The following is a 20,647-nucleotide window of genomic DNA, read 5'->3' as shown; positions in this document are numbered from 1 at the left end:
TCAATGCCGCCTTCCCTAGACAGGGATCCCAGCTGCCTGGCCTCCCTACCCTCTAATTCCAGGCTACTGGCCCCATTATCCCAGCACCGGAGCAGCCAGGTGACAATGTGCTCGCCTGAAAGTCGGCTAAAATCTTTTCGCATATCCCGCAGCTCACTCAAGGATAGGGATCGAGTAATTATCTCTGGTTCTGCCTCTTCCTCCTGCTCTCGTGATGGCCCTGGTTCATCATCATCTCTTACTAAGCGAACTGATTTCTTTGTGTACTTCTTCTTCTGTATGGGGGCAACTGATACTGGCATGGGTTGGTTCCCTGGTTCAGTGGCAGTGGCTACCACGGGGGTTGCAGTAGCCGCAGTGTCTGTCGCAAGGATTGCAGTAGCCGCAGTGTCCGTCGCAAGGATTGCAGCAGCCGCAGGGGCCGCCGCAGCCGCAGGGGCCGCCGCAGGGGCTGCAGCAGGGGCTGCAGCAGCCGCAGGGGCCGCCGCAGGGGCTGCAGCAGGGGCTGCAGCAGCCGCAGGGGCCGCCGCAGGGGCCGCAGCAGCCGCAGGGGCCGCCGCAGGTCTGGTTTCCATCTCTTCCCCTTGAGGGTGCTGCATAATTCTGAGCAGTGCCTGGTAGATACTGGCCAGGGCCCAGCACAGCGCGGTGAGTTGTGCCTCTCTAGAATAGCCACAGCATTTTCCCTTCAAATATTCTACCACTTGATCAGGGTCCTGTAATTGTTCAGGGGTGAAGTCCCAGACCATTGGAGGTGAGTAGTTCTCTAGGTACCTGCCCATGCTCTCCCACATGCCATGCCACCCCTGACTATCCAGCCTCGGAGCAGATCTCCGGGTGGTAGTCTTAAATAGTCGCTTAACCCTAAACAAGACCTGGAACGTATTCAGGAGACATAGCACTACGAACACGCTAGTTTGAGTATCCCAAGGATATTCAAAATTCTCAAAAGCTGTCATACCTGACCCGAAGGAGAAAAGGGAGGCAAAAGGGCTGGGGAAATTATTAACAAATCCTGAGAGACGGTGTCCAATGTACGGACAGGACAGCAAAACCGCATAAACACCCCAAAATAGCCGTCTGAACAGTGATGTTATCATATCATAAACAGATATCGCACAGGACAGCAGAATGATAATCCTCATCCCTGTTCCAGACATGGTAAACAGCATCGCAGGGAGTACATAAGCCATATAGGAATTTATGTAACACAGCCATGAGAACAAACCAAGCAACATGATGACCAGTGACTACTTACCTAATAAAATAAATGCATACAAAAAAAAAACCAAAACCGTTTTTTCCACGTTCTAGTTGGATTCTGTCGTTATCTCAACCCTTCGAGCCCCACGTTGGGCGCCAAAAAGGACTGTCGTGGTTTAGCCTCAGACAGCAACAAAGAACCACGTGTCGCTCGCTCGTGCCTTCCAAACACAGGAAGAATCGTAAGAAAAGGCAAGACTCTTGGGTTGAGACAAAGGCAGTTTAATAGAACAGCAAAGGGAACAGGCAAACAACAACAACAACACGGATAGGGGAATATACAAACGCGATTACGGAACCGCCGCTCCCCCGCCGCTCGCCGCTCGCCGGCCGGACCCGGGCCGCCCCAGCCCGTTTTTAAGCAGCAACTTCCTGCCCCCTCCCCCGGCAGCTCAGGGTGGGCGTGGCTCACATGGCATGGAATACCAGGAAAAGTTAACCCTATCCCCACCGGAACCAGGACACAGGTGATGGCTATGAAAATACCGTCCTACTTGAAATCGGTCATGTATGTTTTCTGACGCAGTGTTAAATTCATCCTTATCCCAGGCAGAGTCAGTCGCATTCTTTCCACTAGAGGCTGACAAGGCGATTTCTTGTGCTTTTACTTTTCTCTCCTCTACAAACAAGCAGCTGGAATGGCTGGTACGGCCCTTCCATTATTTACGTTAAAAGGAGAGGAGAGAAGGAAGAGGAGGATACAAGGGAAAAGCAAGTTTGAAGCTGCAGGGAAAATAATTATACTTTCTGAGTACAGCAATTCAAATATATCATAAATGGGGTCAAGTAAAAATAAATGTAAGGAACCATACCAAAGACAATGCGCGCTTATTGTTCTGGAATTTTATGGTTTCACCTCTCTGGCTTTTCCTGGGAAGTCCCCCGTATGTCACGATTATGACTAGTGACAGCTGTCATTTGTTGGTTGTTCCTCCCAAATTGCTCAAGGCCATCAGATAAACAACCCTGCTCGCCTGCTACTACGCTTGTTCAGTTGCGTGTTTTCCTTTACGCCCGAATTCTCTTCCCTGAGCGGCACGCTCAAGGATTACATTGGGAAATTCAGCCGCAATTTCTGAAATCTTTACAGACAATGAAGCATCGACTCGCTGAGATATTATGTTTCTACCTTAACATACATGCAGTCGCGAAGTGTAAACATTCACTCGCTTAAACGTCATCGTTATTTTCACCCAAAAGCCTTTGTAACTTTTCTGTAGAAAGATCCCTGTGTCAGCTAGGGAATGGCTACAGACCAGTTGTCTTTATCTACTTCATCTGCCCGCAGTAGAGGGAAAATTATAATGCTCAATATTTTTTTTCATGGCCCGTGTCATCAATCTGTCACTTTGAAAAAGAAGAAGTAGTTAAATTAATTATTCTCATATCGATTCCCCTTTGCCAGATTCATTAAACTATCCTGTCCCTGCGTAAAAAAAAAACAAACCCAAATACAAGTCTGGGTAAAACTTGGCAGAAAAATGCATTGCCTCCACCAAATGACTCATTTATATTTCATTGTTTTAAGAGGTTTCCTCTGTAAATATTTAATAGATGATGTATATATCTAGACGAGGCAGAAAACTTAAAAAACCTTGACTGCAGACTATCATAGTTCCTGAGAAACTTTTTGTAATCAGAAAGGAATTAACAGCTCGCTCCTAGCACAAACTGATCAGATTTTTACAAAGCCTAATTGCACAAATATTAACATCTGTCCAAATACTTGCCGTTAACAAAAAGCGGGTATTAGTAAATGCTTGCAAACAAGACTCTAGCAGTGGTTCACCTGCGTTCCCGCAAATGAGTCGTCTTATTCACATCGACAGCGCGAGGCACAAGTTTTATTGTTCGAATCGAAATTAAATCTGTATCTCATGGTGTAGGGCAGAGAAAGGCGTCCGCGTATTTCTTCCACGCGTCTAATACTCGACAGCGAAAACCTTAATTGTCTATTTATTGGCAGTTTCTTTGCCTTTCAGCTGGTTCGGAGAGACCAATGTGCCTCAAGCTTATCGTTTCCACCGAGGATGAAGACGGCTCCAAAGTCAGTACCGCCATAGTAGCTCACAAAGCAGTGACCCATCCTGTGGCAACTGATAACGAAATCTAAACGTTAGACTTGTAAGCATGCAGGGGCCGTCAAAATTAATTGTACTTGAGTGTAAGCCGTTGAAAAGCTAAATCTCTTCAGGGGAGGATTTGTGCAAGTGCGGTTTTCTTCGGGGGGCCATGCAAATCTGCATTGCAATAGCCTGTTTCCTGAGGTTTCCTCGGGGATCATGGAGAATTTATAGGAAGGCTGTACGGTTTTGTGTAGTTACACCGCCTTTACCAGCTGCACGACATTCCTTCTTGAACGAACTACGTTCCATAAAAGCAATTACAGCAAATTTTGGGATTCTTCTTTTCATTTCCTTTAGTAGTTCTGCAGGGACAACTTTTCTTTTAACGAGTAACCAGAGCAGGCACATGCGGTGGCAGGGAATGCTACGAGTGAGCCCGCGCGCTTATCCTTCTTGACGCTGAGGATATTTGGAAAATGCCACGATGTCTCCATGCATGCTGTATGCTACTCAACTGCAAATATGTATGTAACTTTATAAGAAGTATTAAGAAGAGCATATAAAGATTTACTCGTGGCGCGTGTGTTGGGTGGGAGGCACAAAGGGAAATGCTGGAATCCTTCGATACGAACGTTCTTTGAGGAGGGACTGGATACCTATGGCCATGCAGACCAGAGATTTAATTTCTACTCCTGTCTTCTCTCGCGTTGCCACTTGGGAACGCGGTACTCTTATCAATACGGGAAAAAAAGGTCTTTCCTTTCAAAGCAACAGCACAATAAAAGAAAGCAAAACGTGACCTCATTTGTTGGTAGCAGCGTTGAGATGAACTGCAGCTCTGACCTATTTCTCCAGAGTTACAATTATCTGCTGTAACGGTACCATTTTACTTTTTAAATCCCGGATTACTGTACTCTGAGATTGAGAGAAGTTCCTCTCTCTCTCTCTGGTTACAGACCTTGTTACTTCAGGGGGAAGCCAGCATGAAGAATGAATGAATGCATGTGAATGAGCAACGACAGGGCATGGGATCAAGTCAGCGTAATGGGTTTTAAATTTTTATTTGAATTTATTTTTTTTTATATATATATATATAAAATTATATACACTTTCGTGTATATGTAGATAGATATAAAATTTACTTCTGTGTCCATACGTGTCCTCACGGGGAATGATCTAAACTGAGGCCATGTGGTGAGGGATTTGGGTTTTGTTCATTTCTTTGGCAGGCTGCGCTTTGCTGAGATACCATCAGCCTCTCCGTGCAACGTGGGAGCGATAAATATAAAAGGCTTTAAGAAATCAAGTTCTTACGTAGTCAGAACCAGACCCCTTGGTGATAGCAGTTGACATCGCTGCCTTTAAGTCAATTTAATACTTGCTTAAATCAATGGAAGGAAAGTGAATTGTATTACGTGAGGATCTGGTATTTATAATCTGATTTATTTTTTTTTTATTAACAGCGTATCCTACCTTACAAAACTTTTTCCCCCCTAAGTTTCGTATTTACCTATGGTACCAAAATGAATAGAAAATACGTTCTTATGTTTTCCTGAAGTCAGATTTCCTTGGTAAATTTTCAGTCTTCAGAACGTATCATTCCATCATTCTCCGTTTTACCGCTCAGGATACCGTTAGCAGCCTTCACAGCAACACTGCGCTGGTGACAAGCATTGAGTCCTGCCAAACCCCGACAGGCAGAAATCGTGAATGAGGTTCTCGCAAGCAGAGGATTAGCTCTAAGACTGAGTTTCCAGGGGAAAAAAGAAAAAAAAAAAAAAAAAAAACCCCAAGCCCAGCTCACATCTTTTCGTTTGCCCTCTGCTTTCTAGCACGTTTTAAGCTTCGCCCCAACTCGTGACACTGATAAAACACTTGATGCCGCAACTGTGTATGCCAACTGCTATAAACGTAGCCCTCCACTTTCACCGAGAAGAGTACCTGGTCCATTCGGGCCATTCGTTTCGCGTAGGTTAGACTTATTTTAGTCGGTCCTCTTATTTTTGTCTGATAGAAAATCATTCCCTTTTTTTGTCAGACGCACTGATAAGGCGATCAGGTTAAATGGTGGTTCGGGGCTTGGTTTTGCCCCGTTGCCTTTCATCCCTGGCAGTAAGATGCTACGAGCACCGTCCACGGAATGCATGAATTTTGGAGAGAGAGAAAGCCTTTCCGTGGTCGCAGAAGGCTGATAAGGATAAGGCAGGATAAGGCAGTAATAGGATCAGGCAAGGATAAGAAAGTAAACTATAACTTGAATTGCTCTTTGTCAGGGGCCTCGTTTGTTTTTTGATTCCTACGCGAAGTCGTTAAGTTTTGCTGCGAGGGGAATGGGGAATGGTACTGGATGCATTTCTGGCTCCATCCCCGGAGGGCTGACACCAGGCTAAGCATCTGCTAGCATCAGCTGAATATGCAGAGGAGGATACAAGTATTTGGAGGAGCATTAGGAGAAGCTTTGGCCGAGGCAGCTGAGAAAGATGAAAAATTGCTGCTGTTATTTAAATTACTTAGACAAATTTTAAATCTGTTCCTGTCCTTTTCCATCAAGGTAGCGAAGAAGGGATTCAGATTCCACTGACGGAAAGTTTTGGAACAGAAATGAAGAGAAGATATTGCCGTGGTTTGCTCAAAAACGAGACGGAATGTTTTCGTTACTCCTGAGGGATGTTTATTGAGACCGTGCAGAAGGTGGGTGCGTTTGCTGTGACAAGAGGCCTTTGCTATAAAAATGAGAATGTACACAAAAAATCTCCAGTGCTAACTGTAAGAAAAAAAACCCAAACATTTTCCTTGTTCTCTGAACAAAACAACTCAGAAAACACATTAGAAAAGGCAGATGAATAACCTAGTCAGTCTTGGTTCTCTTCTCTCCAGGGAATTTCATGTACTCTCTGAACCTCGTAGCACAGCCATAACACGCACGTCTTAGATGGGGCTTTTCTATAATTCTCTTCTTTTTGCCTATATACAGATTTTTTGTGATAGCAAGAAATATACCTGAAGGTATCGACCACTATATAATCAATTACATAGTTATTATGGTTCTTATCATAACTAATTATTTTTCTTCCCAATAAAATACCTCGTTACTTTCAAGGTCAAGCCAGTTGATAAATGTCCAATATTTAACAATTAATCAATATATATTCAAGTTAAATTCCTAATAACATCAACAGAAATCTTGATAAAGACTTAAAATTGTGAAGTTTGTTAGAAGGATTTCATGCTGGCTGACAACTTCAATTAGAAGAATCACACATTTAACCCTGTTGTCCAGTTGGACCGAGTCTTATCGGAGACGTTCAGAGAATAAAACAGAGTACGTTGTCGTCGCTCTGTAGATGCTCTTGACTCCGTCTGAATACAGTGTCTTACTCCTTGCAAGTATTCAGAATAACGCCCAGATAATCCCAACAAACGTTGTGGTGAAGGTTATAGCAACAGGAAACATCTCTTTAAGTTTCAGTCCTTCGGAAGCATCGCCCCTGTCCAAATCAAACCGGGCTTAGTCTTGAGCTAAATCTCACCCGCCGTTTTGCATCTGCTACAAACCGTACTTTTCAAATACGTTGTCTTCGGGATACCACCAGCAGTCTAATAACCTAATAGAGGCAGACAGACAGGCAAAAATATCCGTATCCATTTGTACAGATGTAGTATAAGTAATAATCATCTCTTGCATGACGTAGTGCTTCATATGTAAGTCACGTTTCTAGACTATACCTAAAATTCTGGGTCATGAAGTGTACCCCATAGACATTTTTTGCAACCCCATAGACAATTCCTTGCTAAGAAAAAAATAAATGCATTTTTTACAGTGTAACTTAATTTGTTTTTCGTGATTAAAAGCTTAGAGTAACTTACCAATTGGATTTTGATCACTATGTGTTGAAGACAAAAACAGATGAACTTTATAAACAGTTTATTACTTTTGAATTGGATTTCAGAGTATGAAATTTTGACCAAAAAAGGCAAAAAAAATGTATTTAACGTTTAAAACCTGACCAGTTCTGTGGCCAAATGCTGATAAAAAACAAATATGTTTAAAATCTGAAGCACGTGTCCAGCTCTCCCCTCTTCTCACATTTTCCCCGCTAGCTCAAATGGTAGATTTGGAAGAGAGGAAATAAAATTTCTCTTCGCCATCTGTTATCTGACATTTGAAAAAAGTCATTGTTTGACCAGTAATGAGACCGTTAGCAGCACTGGGGCTATAAATCATTAGCTTCTACTTTGCAAAGCTGGTACATTTTTGAAGGCAAAACAGATAATGCTCGATGAAGAAATGGCCACATCACCCAAGATACAGAGCCTCGTCCAAGCATTAAAATACAAAACAGATGGAGGAAACCTTTTAAGGGAATATATATATGGGGGGGGGGGGGGGCGGGGAAATGCTGTGAAATATAAGAAAAGAAAACTCTGCCAAGCTCAACAGGACCGTAGAAAGTGTTAATGACCCAAGGATTATCTTTTCCAAAACGAAACGACAGACGCAACGATGGAGAAAGATGTTCTCCTAACACAAACATCTAATCAGGAAATAGCATATACCAACAAGGGATTATCCCCGAAAGATGAAATTGGAAAGGATTTCCCATCCTAGTTACATCAACTTTCTCAGGATCAAGTTTAGACAAAATATCCCAAAGCTGACTTGACAACTTCACAGAATAAGGAAAAGATAAAAAAACAAAACCAGATGTTCTACGTTATGGGAGACTTCATATTAATGAATCATTCGCATTATATAAGCAAAGGACAAAAAAAAAAAAAAAAGGACCATCTGAAGGCCACAAAATAGAGCACTGTTGTGCTAGGTACTGTGAAAACACCGAGTGTGAGACAGCTCCTGCCTCAAAGAGTTTAAGCTGTCAATAGAAATTAGGCGGGGCAAGCGGTAGAAGGTCGAGTCAAGGGGAACGGTGTTGTAGCAGTAAAGCCGAGGGATGTTTGGGCTTATTTCTTCTGCTCCAGGGTGCTTTACCTGGGAGGGGGTTATAAGGGAAATGAGGAAGGAAGAGAAGATTGGGACCACCGCAGAGGAGTGATGAGAAAGGGCTGTGGGAATCACAAAGCGAAGCAGAAGGAAACAGCCAGCCTTCCTGAGATGGCCAGGTTCGGTCAGGGCTAGAGAAAGTCTGCTGGGTGTCTGGAGCCCTGGATTTCTCGGTGTGGGGCTGGGGCCTCTGCCTGGCTTCAGGCTTTCCCAGGGGATGCGAGAGGATGAGGAAGGAAGGTACTAGCTGGGTCCTACCTGGTGTGAACGTTGTGTTAATCCGATGCTGGTTATAGGGATTTGCGGTGCTGTGATACATCGGAAGATGATGGATAGATGGACGGACAGATGAAGATACAGATATCGAACGTTGGAACAGGCTGCCCAGGGAAGTGGTGGAATCACCATCCCTGGAGGTATTTAAAAGACGGGCAGACGTGGTGCTGAGGGACGTGGTCTAGTGGTGGTTTTGTCAGTGTTGGGTTGATGTCTGGACTCAATGATCTTGAAGTTCCCTTCCAACCTGGATGATTCTATGTATTCTTTTCTTTTAGCAGAAATAGAAAAGGTAGATCTCGCTGACTGCAGTAGAATCTGATTTCAACAAATGCAAACAGCATTTGGGTAAGAAACCTGTGTGTAATTTTTGTTGCTGTTCCTGAATTCCGTGTCGTTTGCTTGTAAGAGATGATTAACGTGCCTCAACATTGTCAGAGAGTACGGGTTCTGAAGGTTCCACTTTGGAGCCTGTCAAGGTCCCCTCTAGATCCACACCTTCCTCACACCTAAGGCACCCATGAATGCATCTTGGTGTTCTTACCTCCTCTACTATGGGGGTACGAAGATACCTCCTTGAACTATTAGATTAGCAGATCACTAATTGTCAGCACCTTGTAAGGAGACTCCCACAACAGAGAAACATTTGCATTACAAAGCCCCCGGGAGCTTCCACACGTGTTAAGAGCGAAGCGGGCACTCTAAACGTACGAAGCAACTGTGTCTTTCTGTTACTGAACATGACATTCAGCCTGTACGTTCCGTGAGTTAAAATGAAACACGTTTCCTCTTCAGACATCCAAAGCGAACGGAGTGGGAGGGAGGAACAAACAGATCTTTGCCCTTCGGGCTGTGTTAAGAAGGCGCCAAGCGGGGTTCCGTTCTTCACGACAGTCACCTCAGTCTCCTTGTTTGATAGAGGATTAGGTTCAGCTGTTTGGTTCCGGGCAGAGAAAATGTGGTGCGTAAGCTGTGTGAAGTCATCAGTTCTTCAAAGAGGAGCTGTGCTTTGCTTCATCACGATACCTTAACCGTCTCTTGCTCTGAAAGAATAATTTTCTACAGGCTTTTTTTTTTTTTTTTTTTTTTTTTTTTCAAAAACTTTCTGCCTTGGCAGCAGCTCTCCTCTCTCCTTCCTTACAACAGTTTTTATTTGCTTGCTCATGGGGGAAAAGCAATAAGTAAGAAAAGCCTAATTGAAGCAAGATTAATGCAGTCCCACTGAGGATAAGGAAAAGATTTATTCTCTCCCTCCCTTCCACAGATGTCTTGTTAGGGACTCAGCCTCGCCTAACATATGTACCTTTATTCGTTTACTTCCTTCTCGTCCCCTGGGAGAAGCCTATCTCACGTTATTTATTGACTTGGCTGCCTTGTTTGTATCCATGTTAATAGTAGGATGTATTGAACACTCACGTTATTAGTCTCATTCTCAGACGCGAGCGAGTGGGGGCTTATCTACGTTGAAAAATATGTACGTTTGGCTTGCCCCAACTAGGAGGTGCCGTAAAGAAAATGTTGAAATTGGAGCCTCTGAGCTGGCGGGAAATGTGAAGGTTTGAACGAGTGGGATTTAGTTGAGTCGCTAAACTAAAGCCTGGCGTTCAGAAGCGGCGGGCAGCCCCGCGATCCTGCTCTACGACTGCCTTTCTCGCAGCTGACTCTCACCTGGGGCTGGCACCTTCAGGGGAATGGCCAGCAAACATTAGCAAGCGGTGGAGGAAGGAAATACTTATTTTGAATAACTGTTTGATGAAAGGCTGTGAGAGGAGACGAGGAGGACGTAGGAGTCCAATTGAATTTATACATAAGCGACCCGGGCGAGGGGAAGGAGCTTGGGCCAAGCGCTGCCTGTGTTGCTTTCTTGCTAACCTTGTACTTGAGGCCGGTGTATCAGAAGATCCTTTCCAGTTCCTTCTGGAAAGGACAGCTTTGAAGGTCACCCCGTGGCATCACTGTAAAATTTTACTCTGTCCAAGGGACAGACCTTTACATCAACCCAGAAAAAGAGCGTCTTTACTCATTATCAGACTCAGAAGCCTGCCATTGACATTAATAAGCTCGAAACAGGCACTGGGCCTTTTTACCAGACAGCTGTATTTACTGAAATTGTCTGTATTTTTCTATATTCAAAATGACATTTTCCTCTTTACTTCTCAGAAGAGGAAGGCTGCTTTTCTTTGCTTTCTAATACGCAGCCTACCCTTGATATTTCACGACTTCTCATCTTGCCGAACCTAGAACTCCTGGAAACAAAGTGCTTTTTGGGGCGGTGCAACTGAGATTCCTGTTACTGCTTCCCAAACTGGTCTGAAACTGCCACGGACAGCGTGGGGACCAAGAGTACATTTTAAAAGCTTTCAGGGTTTCAGCTCTGCTTGACACATAGGTATTTTTGTGCCCTTTGCTTCCCTTTCTTTAAAGTGCGGGTTTTCACTAATATTCCCTGCTATTATTGTCTCCTCCTGCTGTTTTTGAGTTAGCCCATGCATGGGAATGAAGGGTACGCCGTTTAAAGGAGCAGCCTGACTTCCAAGGAGATGAAAGGAGCAATGTTTTTCTTGCTTTATTGTGACTTTCATTTCTTTCAAAGCCAGGCTGCTTTTTAACCTGCAGTTTTCTTTCTTCAGCCCAAGCCTGTGGTTTTTGTGGGCCTCTACTAGAAGGTGGTTTTTTTATTAAGTTCTCAATTGTCTGTCACTTTCTTCGGTTTAATTCTTTTTCTCGCATCTCACTTTGCCTAAAATTGGTTTTGGCTTGTAAAACTGTCTCTTAAATACCAACTAAAATATACCATTAATCAGTGTTGGAAATGGCTTTTTGAGTTTGGGGACTCTTCTATAAGTTGTAGAAATCCTAAGGCTGTTTTCAGTAGTAGAGGCTGCCGCCAAATTATTCTGCTCTCAGTGCTCAAGGATGTTCCTGTAGCAGAAACTAAGGATGAATTCCTCTTTGGCCTTCAGTTTGTTGAGCTTTGCTCAAGATCGTAAGCGTCCGGTTTGTTGTCATCTCAGGACATGATTACCTACAATTTTTAGAGGGTACTGATCTCACTTCCCTTTTACCCGCTTGATTCTGGCTCCAACCAGTGATTTAACAGTTCGTTTATAAAGAACAAAACCAAACCAACCAAGCCCCCAAACCCCACCCGACGCAAGTCAGACTACCTAAAATGGATGCGTGCTAACTAATACAAAATTCCCGTTGTTTTGATTTATCTGCTGCGATAGGTTTAAAGTACATCTTCACTTTTGCGAAGTGCTTCCTTGATATTTTTCTTGTCATCTTGACTCCTGCTAAGGGATTTTTGCTCTCTCTTTCCTGTTTCTGCTTTTCCATTCTGTGTCGGTTTAAGGGTCTCTTTACCAGCGTACCCTTGGTTGACCGTAAGAACTATCCAAGACGCTGTAAAATTTTTTACACAGCCAACGGCGCACTTGCGGATTTTCTCTTCTCCTGTGAGAAAGGGAGGATTTCTAATAGGATCCTTTAAATATTCTTTTCTTCCATGTTTTTCTGAGCGATCGGAAATTTCATTATGAGGCCATAAACGCTGATCTGCGCTATTATCGATACAGATTTGCCTGTTAGCTCCAGAAACTTCACCGACCGCGTGTCCTTGTTCAAGGAAGGCCATTCATACTCCTGCTGGTTTATTTTTTACTGCAGAATCTAAAATGAATCTCGGTCTGTGGTAAGACGACGCTAAACTCTCTCAGGTTGGGATGCTCAGGAACCCATGGCTGCGCGTTATCCGTCTCTGCGCTCCCATCCCCCAGGTCAGCCTTCTGAGAGATTTTCTGCACAGCCTAAAACCAAGTCAAGAACGCAAACTCGCCCCGTGCAACTCGTCATTCCCTTCAAAACCCCTATTAGTCAGGCTGTTTGCTACAGACTTAATTTTCTATCATTTGCTTGATTCCCTGTATGAGCACAGTGATCACATTTAATACCTTTTGGGGAAAGCAAATGAGATGGTAATTTGGGAGTTATTTCTGAACAATGATGTTCATTTTAAATAAGAAAAATCTGCTGCTGCAAGGAATTAGCGATTGTTTTCAGCTCATTAATAATCAGCAGTATTTGAAAATGATTTCCACTGATCCATCTCCAAATAAAAAAGGGGCATTTCTCCTCTCAATCCGAGATCAACGCAGGGAATTTATCTTCATCTTTCCTAAACCATCCAACCTCCAAAACTAATAGTCGCAATCAGGCAGTTGGCAGGTCACAAATACCGGCCCTGGCGGGGCTGTCATGACTGTGAGTAAGCAATTTTACTGCTCGACAGATCACCGAGGGATGCTTTAACCTTAGCAATTATTTTTCTCAAGGTCAAAGACATCACGAAAGGAGCCAGCAACGTATTTCTTTGGACAATTATAAGCAGAGATTGTTCTTGACCTTGATATTTATAGGGTCCCAACCATCAAGGGGCTTGCAGCGAGAGCTTATATGGGTCTCCAGAGCAACCCCGCCAAAAGTTCGGAAAAGTTCCAAAATAGCAATAATCCATGATTTCATTGTGCATGGCTGATTGTTTTTCCTGAAAGAAAATCTCACGTGCTTGGCAGGTACCTTTGTAACAAAGAGATAGCAAGGGTTGTAAATCCCTGAACAGCTATTATTGTACAATCAAACGTTGTAACTCCTATATATCTCCCCTGGAAATACAGTAATAACGCTGCTAAAGTCAGAAAAAAAAAATGGGATTTGGGGCCATGGTATTTCATTGCAAGCTGTACGGCAGACACTTGGACCATTCTTAAGGAATGACTAGTTAGGAAATGTATCAGTATGATATATATCAGTGTATATATATGCAATATATGTACGGTGAAGTGGCCTGCTAGTTCACTAAATGGAAAAAAAAAAAATCCACAATGTAGGTTGTATTTTTCTTAAACAAAATGGGGGACGGAAGCACAAGTGTTTCCCACAGAAGCCATTTCTTTCTGTCTATCACTGTTCGTGAGTGGAAGAGTACAGGTAAGAGGAAAAACTCTGATGAAGCAAAAATCTGGTCTAGCCTACTCCACTCCACTCTTGCTGCGGCCCAAACTCGCTTTTCTTTCCTGGGGAGGGGGGAGTCTCCTCTTTTCGACCAAATCCCCTTTGAATCGCGGCTGTCTCTAGTTGGATGGCTGAGCATCTAGGTTCCTTCCTCGCATGGAAACAAATATTTGGAGATAGGTTTGGCTTTATCTCATTCAGGTGACGGTTAGGTGGGATTCGCGGTGCTAGAATTTATCAGAATAGATATAGAGATAAATACGGGTTTGTATTTTAAGCAGAAATAGAGAAGGGCTGGTGAGATGTCCCCCCACATAATAACTATAATGAGATTTAGACAGGTAATTATAAGTGATACCTAGAACTCGGCTTTACCATACTTGAGAAAATCAAACCTGAAAAGCTGCCAGGGGAAGATTCGAGGATGGCAGGGAGGAGGAAAAAGCTATCTTCTGATCAGAGACTAAAAAGGAAGACTGAAAGAAGATGTAATTGCGCTCGCAGCGCAGAATTGGTACTAACAGCATTTGGGAAGAAGCTTAATGGAAATTAAAGGACAACATTGGACCGGAACAAATGGCTCCAAGCTGAAAATGGGTATGTATAGGCTGGATATTAAGCAAAGTTTTCGAACTGTTAATGTTGTATTGGCATGGAGCAGAATTTTAATCTGATTAGCAGAGGGAGATGAGAGGTGGAGCCTGGCCATATTACAAAAGGCTACCAGGGCCCAGAAGCATCTTTCTAGTCCTGTACGTTTAACTCCTGTGCGTGGCATCCCTAGAACAGAGACGAGGCCTGTAAGCAGGCTTATCTGCAAAGGAATTGGATCAGAAAAATTGGAAAGAAACCCAAGTAGCTCGTCCGTTTTTTGCTGAGATGCCCCGTTGCATCAAATGTTGTCGCCCACCTTGCGATTTCATAGATTCAGTCCGTTCTGTTCATTTTTATGAATCTGATCAAAAAGAAACAAGCAAATACTCAGTTAAGCAAGCGCATTTCTAAGTTCATTAAAGACGGGACGGTGAGCAAATACAGGCTCTTGTTGATGGCATGAAATAGAACCGCTTTTGTTCTACACGCTTTGCTCTCTTCAGCCTGTTTCCCATTTTCCCTCTCAGAGGCCATTAATTTGGTAGCATTATAACTCATCTTGTGTATTTGTGCATTTTAGGTGGCAAGCAATCTTTTTGTTTTAGGCCACTCTAGATTATGATAGTCAATTTATTCATGCTTCTTCAGTGTAAAATTGCTTAGAGAGAATGCTTTTTTTTTTCCCCCCCAAAAATGTATTTGAACAATTTTATCATGAATACTTGAATGATTCTTTGCTGGGAAAACTTGTCTGAATACAAAACTCATGAGCTGAAAACAGTCCTTTAAATAAATGTATAATGACCTCACAAACATGCTTTTCTGTACAGAAGTACCCTCAGTGTTTCTTCAGTTATTTCCTATTTTTTATTAAGAAAGACTAAACCTTTTCCTGGCTCCATAGGAAATAGACCCCAGGTTCTTTACGCTGTTCTTATGTTTTTAAATATTTTTCTTTTTTAGTTTTTTTTTTTTTTAATTATTTTCAGTTTTCTACTAAAAATGTTGGCCACAAGCTTAACATGCCAATCATCTCTTGGCTTCGGCTCTGTTGCGGGGGTTATCTGTTTCCTACGCGATTATCCTTGCGGGTTGTATACCTTCGAATATCAGCTGGATTCTTTTCTCTGATCCAGGCTGTCCTACGGGAGCCCGTTCATTCCCTGCCTCTAGCTTTCTAAATGAGCTCTTTTCGGTTTTAATGATGAGCAGGTAGTTTTCGAGCTCTCAGCACATAACCTCTTCAGAAGGCTTGGCTGAAAAGCCGGCAATTACTCATAGGCGGGACTGAACCCCGGCTCCCCTAAAAAGCCAGCTTCTCTGTGATAAACTCATTACCTGCTGCCAACATTGAAATTCTCCGGTCACAGCTATTAAAGCCAGAAGAGATCATTAGATCACCGTCCCCGACACCTCCATAAACCAGACCATTACATTTCGTGCAGTCACCTCTGAACTACGCCTGGCAACTCGGATACGACGAAAATACCTTTGAGAAGGGCAGTCGGTGTTGTCTGAGGAGCACCAGAAGATAAAACATATTCGGATGTTGAGCAGTTTGGCTCCTGTTTACTCATTAGGAAAACTGGGAGCTACCTCTACCTTGAATCTCCCTGGATCGTGTTATTCCAATCACTGGCTTACAGTAAAATTTTCAACTTGATGAAAAATTTCCACGGACAAGCAGTATCTATAATGCCATTAACTTCAACTATAGTATTTGCTTGTAAATAATTTGCATAAAAGCATATGCTGTGCTTCTGTAGAGACATGAGAGAATTCCCTTATGAGTACTTCGGTTATTAAATTAAATGTATTCATCCACCTTAAAAAAAAAAGTCTGAAAGGCAAAGCAAATGTGCTGTACTGGGAAAAATATTAGGGGCTGATATTCAACCCTACCTGTTAAGGACAACACACGCTATGAGAAAATGTCTACGCCTCGACCGGAGCCCTCACCTTCTTATTACTAGCAGGTGTCTTTTTCACACCAGAAACCTGTGATGTGTCTGTGAACTTCCCAAAATGTGCGTAATTGGGAAAGCCAGCACCATTACTGATACTTGGTGGGTTTAATTTTTTTTATTTTTTTTTTTTTGCTTTGAGAAGAAATGAGTAAGCCTTGAAAACGATTGCAGGGAGGGCAGAGAACTGCATGGAACTATTTTGCTTTAATAACCTAGAAAATATCTTGTCCTCAAGTCAGGTTTCAAGGTCAAATAGGTGTCTTATTATATTTCAGCTGAAATGGGGAAGGTGATAAAAGAAACGAGTCAACTAGAGCCCCGTCTCCACATCCTGAAGGAAAGAAGCAACCTTACATCATGGATAAACTTACTGTTTTACAGCTGATGGGTGAGTTTCTTCATAAGCTATTGTTGTTCATGGTTCCAGAGGTGCTAAATTATAAATGCAGATGAGGGCTGTACTTTAATGCTCAGGAAGCAGCCTTTCTAAGCCCTTTGGCAGGGCTGTTGGACTAAACACAAAGCTTTTATCTCTCTGAATCTCTCGGGGCATATTAATCCTCCGCTTGTAGGTTTGTCAGATGAAAAGCGGTTTGAATGGGTTGATGTATTTTTTTTAATTGTCTCTGAAATACTATCAGTGCTGTATACAAAGCAGGTAAAGCCAGCATCAAGACACCTGAAAGCTTACGTGATGCCTCTTTCATTGGCAAGATACCCAGCTGACGTGCTGCTGCTCCGACCAGTGATGGTGGAGGCTGAGGAGCAGCCCAGGACCTGAAGTTCCCACTAACAAGCCCACCGTGGAATAAGAAACCAGTTTGTCTAGGAGGGTAAGCCAGACAATTCTCTGCATATACCCGATGGCTGCTGTGGGCTACTCGTGTGTTCTACCAAATTGGCAGCTGTGACCCTGGCTGAAGTCACCTTCCTATCAAGAGTTAACTATCGAATGAACTATTCGTGAGTACCATCTGGAGTACTGTGTCCAGTTCTGGGCTCCCCAGTTCAAGAAAGACAAGGAACTACTGGGAAAAGAGACCAGTGGAAGGCTACGAAGATGATGAAGCGACTGAAGCATCTCTCCTATGTGGAAAGGCTGTGAGACCTGGGGCTGTTCAGCCTGGAGAAGACTGAGAGGGGACCTCATCAATGCTGATCAATATCTAAAGGGCAGGTGTCAAGAGGATGGGGCCAGACTCTTCTCAGTGGTGCCCAGTGACAGGACAAGGGGCACAAACAGGAACATGGGAAATTCCATCTGAACATGAGGAAAAACTTTATTTTGGGGTGACGGAGCACTGGAAGAGGCTGTGGAGTCTCCTTCTCTGGAGATATTCCAAATTCGCACGTACGCATTCCTGTCCAACCTGCTCTGGGTGACCCAGCTCTGGCAGGGGGTTGGACGGGATGATCTCCAGAGGGCCCTTCCAACCCTGGCCATTCCGTGATTCTCTGAGTGCTTTCAATGGTTTCCTTTCAAGAGACATCTTCTAAGACACAATATCGCTCTCTGCGAACGGGGAAATTTCACATTATCCCCTTGCTTTCTTCCCATCCCTTCTTGACTTTTTCTAATATGTAATATATGTATAATATTTACTATTCTAAAAGTCAGCTGTGCACGTGGTTTGGGGATGGCATTGTACTGGGCTCCGTGCTCCGATGCCTGCGTGGCTTTTCCTTCTGCCACCGCGAGGGAGAAAATAGGGGGCTGGATGGTTTGATGCAGCAGGGCATTTCTTATGCTCTTACGCAAGTTTGATCCTACAAATCCTTACTTACAAAGCAATCTTCTCTCACGTAAGTAGCTTTGAGCACTCAGACAATGTGCGACTCTTTATCTGCGCATCAGCTGCACATTTTCTGTAAAACAAAATGGGTCACGCTCGTTTTTCTCCAAGTCTTGCGCTTGACAGATCTACACCAAAGGTGAATCCGGTTCAATGGGTTTAAGTGGGAAGCCTGCTTTCCCGTGCCAAGGACTTTGCTGGCCGCTTTATAGAGCTTATCATACCCAGGTATTCTACACAAAAATGACACTCTTTTTTTTTTTTTTTTCAGCAAAATGGGAGAATAGCAGCCTAATTTAATGCAATCCCCGCAATGCCTCTTTCGAAACCCAGGCAGGATTCAGAGTTGTTCAGACTGTTCCAGTTCTGACTGGCTTACCGAATTTTGAAAATCTATTATTTAAATCTTCCTTTGCTTTAACTTTAGTTTTCTCCCCCTTTTTTACATGAAATTTGTCAAAATCAAGGCAGTATCTTTTAAAGCCTTTTCAAAGAAAGCCTGACTGCTTTTTTCTACCTAGTCTTGAAGTCAGAAGACAGAAGTATGAACAGTGGGCAAGAAGTCAGGCACTGGAGCAGCGTTTAGTTCTGTTCTGCGAGCAGGCAGAGAAGGAATTTTATCCCACAAGGAAGCTTTATCTCCATTAGATACCAAAAGATACCCTTCCGTTAATGGCAATATGAGATTTTCAGCTTGCCATTTGTACATTTGTTCATTTTCACGCATCGGAGTAGTTGTACCTTCTGTGTGAAAGTACCAGAAGTGCTGCAATTTCATCTTAAGCCTGAGCGTTTTTTCTCCACTTTCCCCCCAGCAACCTGAAAGAGCCATAACTTGCTTCACGCAGAGTTAGCCATAAACGTGAAAGGCGAGGAGACCACACATTCACCATCAGTGTACGTAAGTCACTTGGGACTCTTGTGGCTTCTACAGGGATATAAATGTGTAAGAAAGGGCCAAATACATCATGAATCTCATTGAAATGGATTAATATGCCAACATGAAAAACAGATACGTTGCCATGATAGCAAGGAAAAATACAAGAAAAACGTTTATTACCTTACTTGTGCAGAACACTATAGAGATTCTGTAGGGACCTATTTCACGTTTCTTATTTTCATATTTTGGTTTTACATTATTAACTTTAAATAGCTTACAGGAAGAGAGGAAAGCAATAACACGGACAGGAGGAAGAAATGAAATGACAGACTGAAGGAAAAAACTTTGTTAGGGATTTACACTGTATGGTTCAATATGGCCATGAAAGAATGTGCGTCTTCTTTTTGTGTTTTAACTAAGTCATGTAGGTGACTCTGGAAATCTCATATCTCCTTTTTTTTTTTTTTTTTCTTTTTTTTTTCGCCAGGGAGGACATAAATCTGTTGGTCGAGTAAAGAGTGTCTGAAGAACGACTACATCGACAAGGAAGCAACGCAGAAACAGAAACCTGAATCAATATTCAGTCGGGCCCATTAATTATGCAGCTCATTTTGTACTGATGTAAGTAGATCCTTAATCCTGAAGCAACTTGTGCCTAGGGAAAAGGAGTGGAAGAGCCTGTTATGTCCCCGTAGACAGCAGCTGATGGGGAGCACGATACAGTGAAGAGATGGAGAGCACGAGGGATGCAAAACCTCGAACAGTCTGAAATTTTCAGAAGCAATGGAGAATACCCAAGGAGAGCAGAATATGGACCTCAGGAGAAGAAATTATTTTAGAAGCATGTATACATCTGAATTTGACCCATCTTTATATCAGATGAGATAAAAAAGGAAATTTCTGTGAAGAGTGGAAGGTTGTCATCAGGCCATGGAAAAATCTCTTCACGAATTCATTCCTTCCATGTTGGAATTCAGGAACAGAGGAATGTAAGATCAAACTAGCTCACATGCTGCAACTCTTCAAGTAGCTTTTCTTGAAAATAGAAATCATAGCTGATCGCTCCTTTTGAAAAGAAAAAAAAAAAAAGTCTTGTACAGAAAGTTACAAAAAGTTCTGGACTGGCTTCTGTGGTCAGCAGCTCAAGCAGTTTAAAACGATCAAAACTCCAGTCGAATTTTTTCTAAAGAGAGTTCAGATTTCTCTGCGTACGTGTCTGCGCTCGAGCGGCCGCAGCATGACAAATATCCAACTGGCAATGGCCGGCGTTATGAAACAGCTGAGATGGAGGACAACGACAACCAACTTTGGGGTGGAACTCCAGCTGAACCACAATAACACATCACCATCGCTGGAGAATTAATTACGTTATGTCAATCCATGTAAACGTGAAACATAATACTGAATTATCAATACTGTTTCAAAGCAAAAGACTTCGAAGAGTTCCTGGCTTCAGACTGCCTTGGTCTGAGCTCTGTTTCTCGTAGCCTTCTGTATGAGATGCACATAAGACATATGTGTACGTAGGAGGGGATCTCATCAGTGCTTCTCAACATCTAAAGGGCGGGCGTCAAGAGGATGGGGCCAGACTCTTTTCCGTGGTGCCCGGTGACAGGACAAGGGGCAGCGGGCACAAACTGGAACATGGAAAATGCCATCTGAACATGAGGAAAAACTTCTTTACTTTGAGGGTGCCGGAGCACTGGAAGAGGCTGCCCAGAGAGGCTCTGGATTCTCCTTTTCTGGAGATATTCCAAACCCGCCTGGATGCGTTCCTGTCCTGTTCTGGGTGA

The 20,647-nt window shown here is 43.2% G+C and overlaps 1 long non-coding RNA gene across 1 annotated transcript; it reads left to right on the top strand.

Annotated features, from left to right (window-relative positions):
• Positions 1–4,349: 4,349 nt before the first annotated feature.
• Positions 4,350–16,624, top strand: LOC128910159 (uncharacterized). Its single transcript, XR_008466635.1, has 3 exons — positions 4,350–6,020; positions 8,889–8,955; positions 16,457–16,624. It is a non-coding gene; the product is annotated as an uncharacterized LOC128910159 (long non-coding RNA).
• Positions 16,625–20,647: the final 4,023 nt, after the last annotated feature.

The sequence above is a fragment of the Rissa tridactyla genome, chromosome 5 (assembly GCF_028500815.1).
Source record: "Rissa tridactyla isolate bRisTri1 chromosome 5, bRisTri1.patW.cur.20221130, whole genome shotgun sequence".
NCBI classification, from domain to species: domain Eukaryota; kingdom Metazoa; phylum Chordata; class Aves; order Charadriiformes; family Laridae; genus Rissa; species Rissa tridactyla.
The sequence above is the reverse complement of the archived record's forward strand: the minus strand, read 5'-3'. Positions and strand labels throughout refer to the sequence as shown.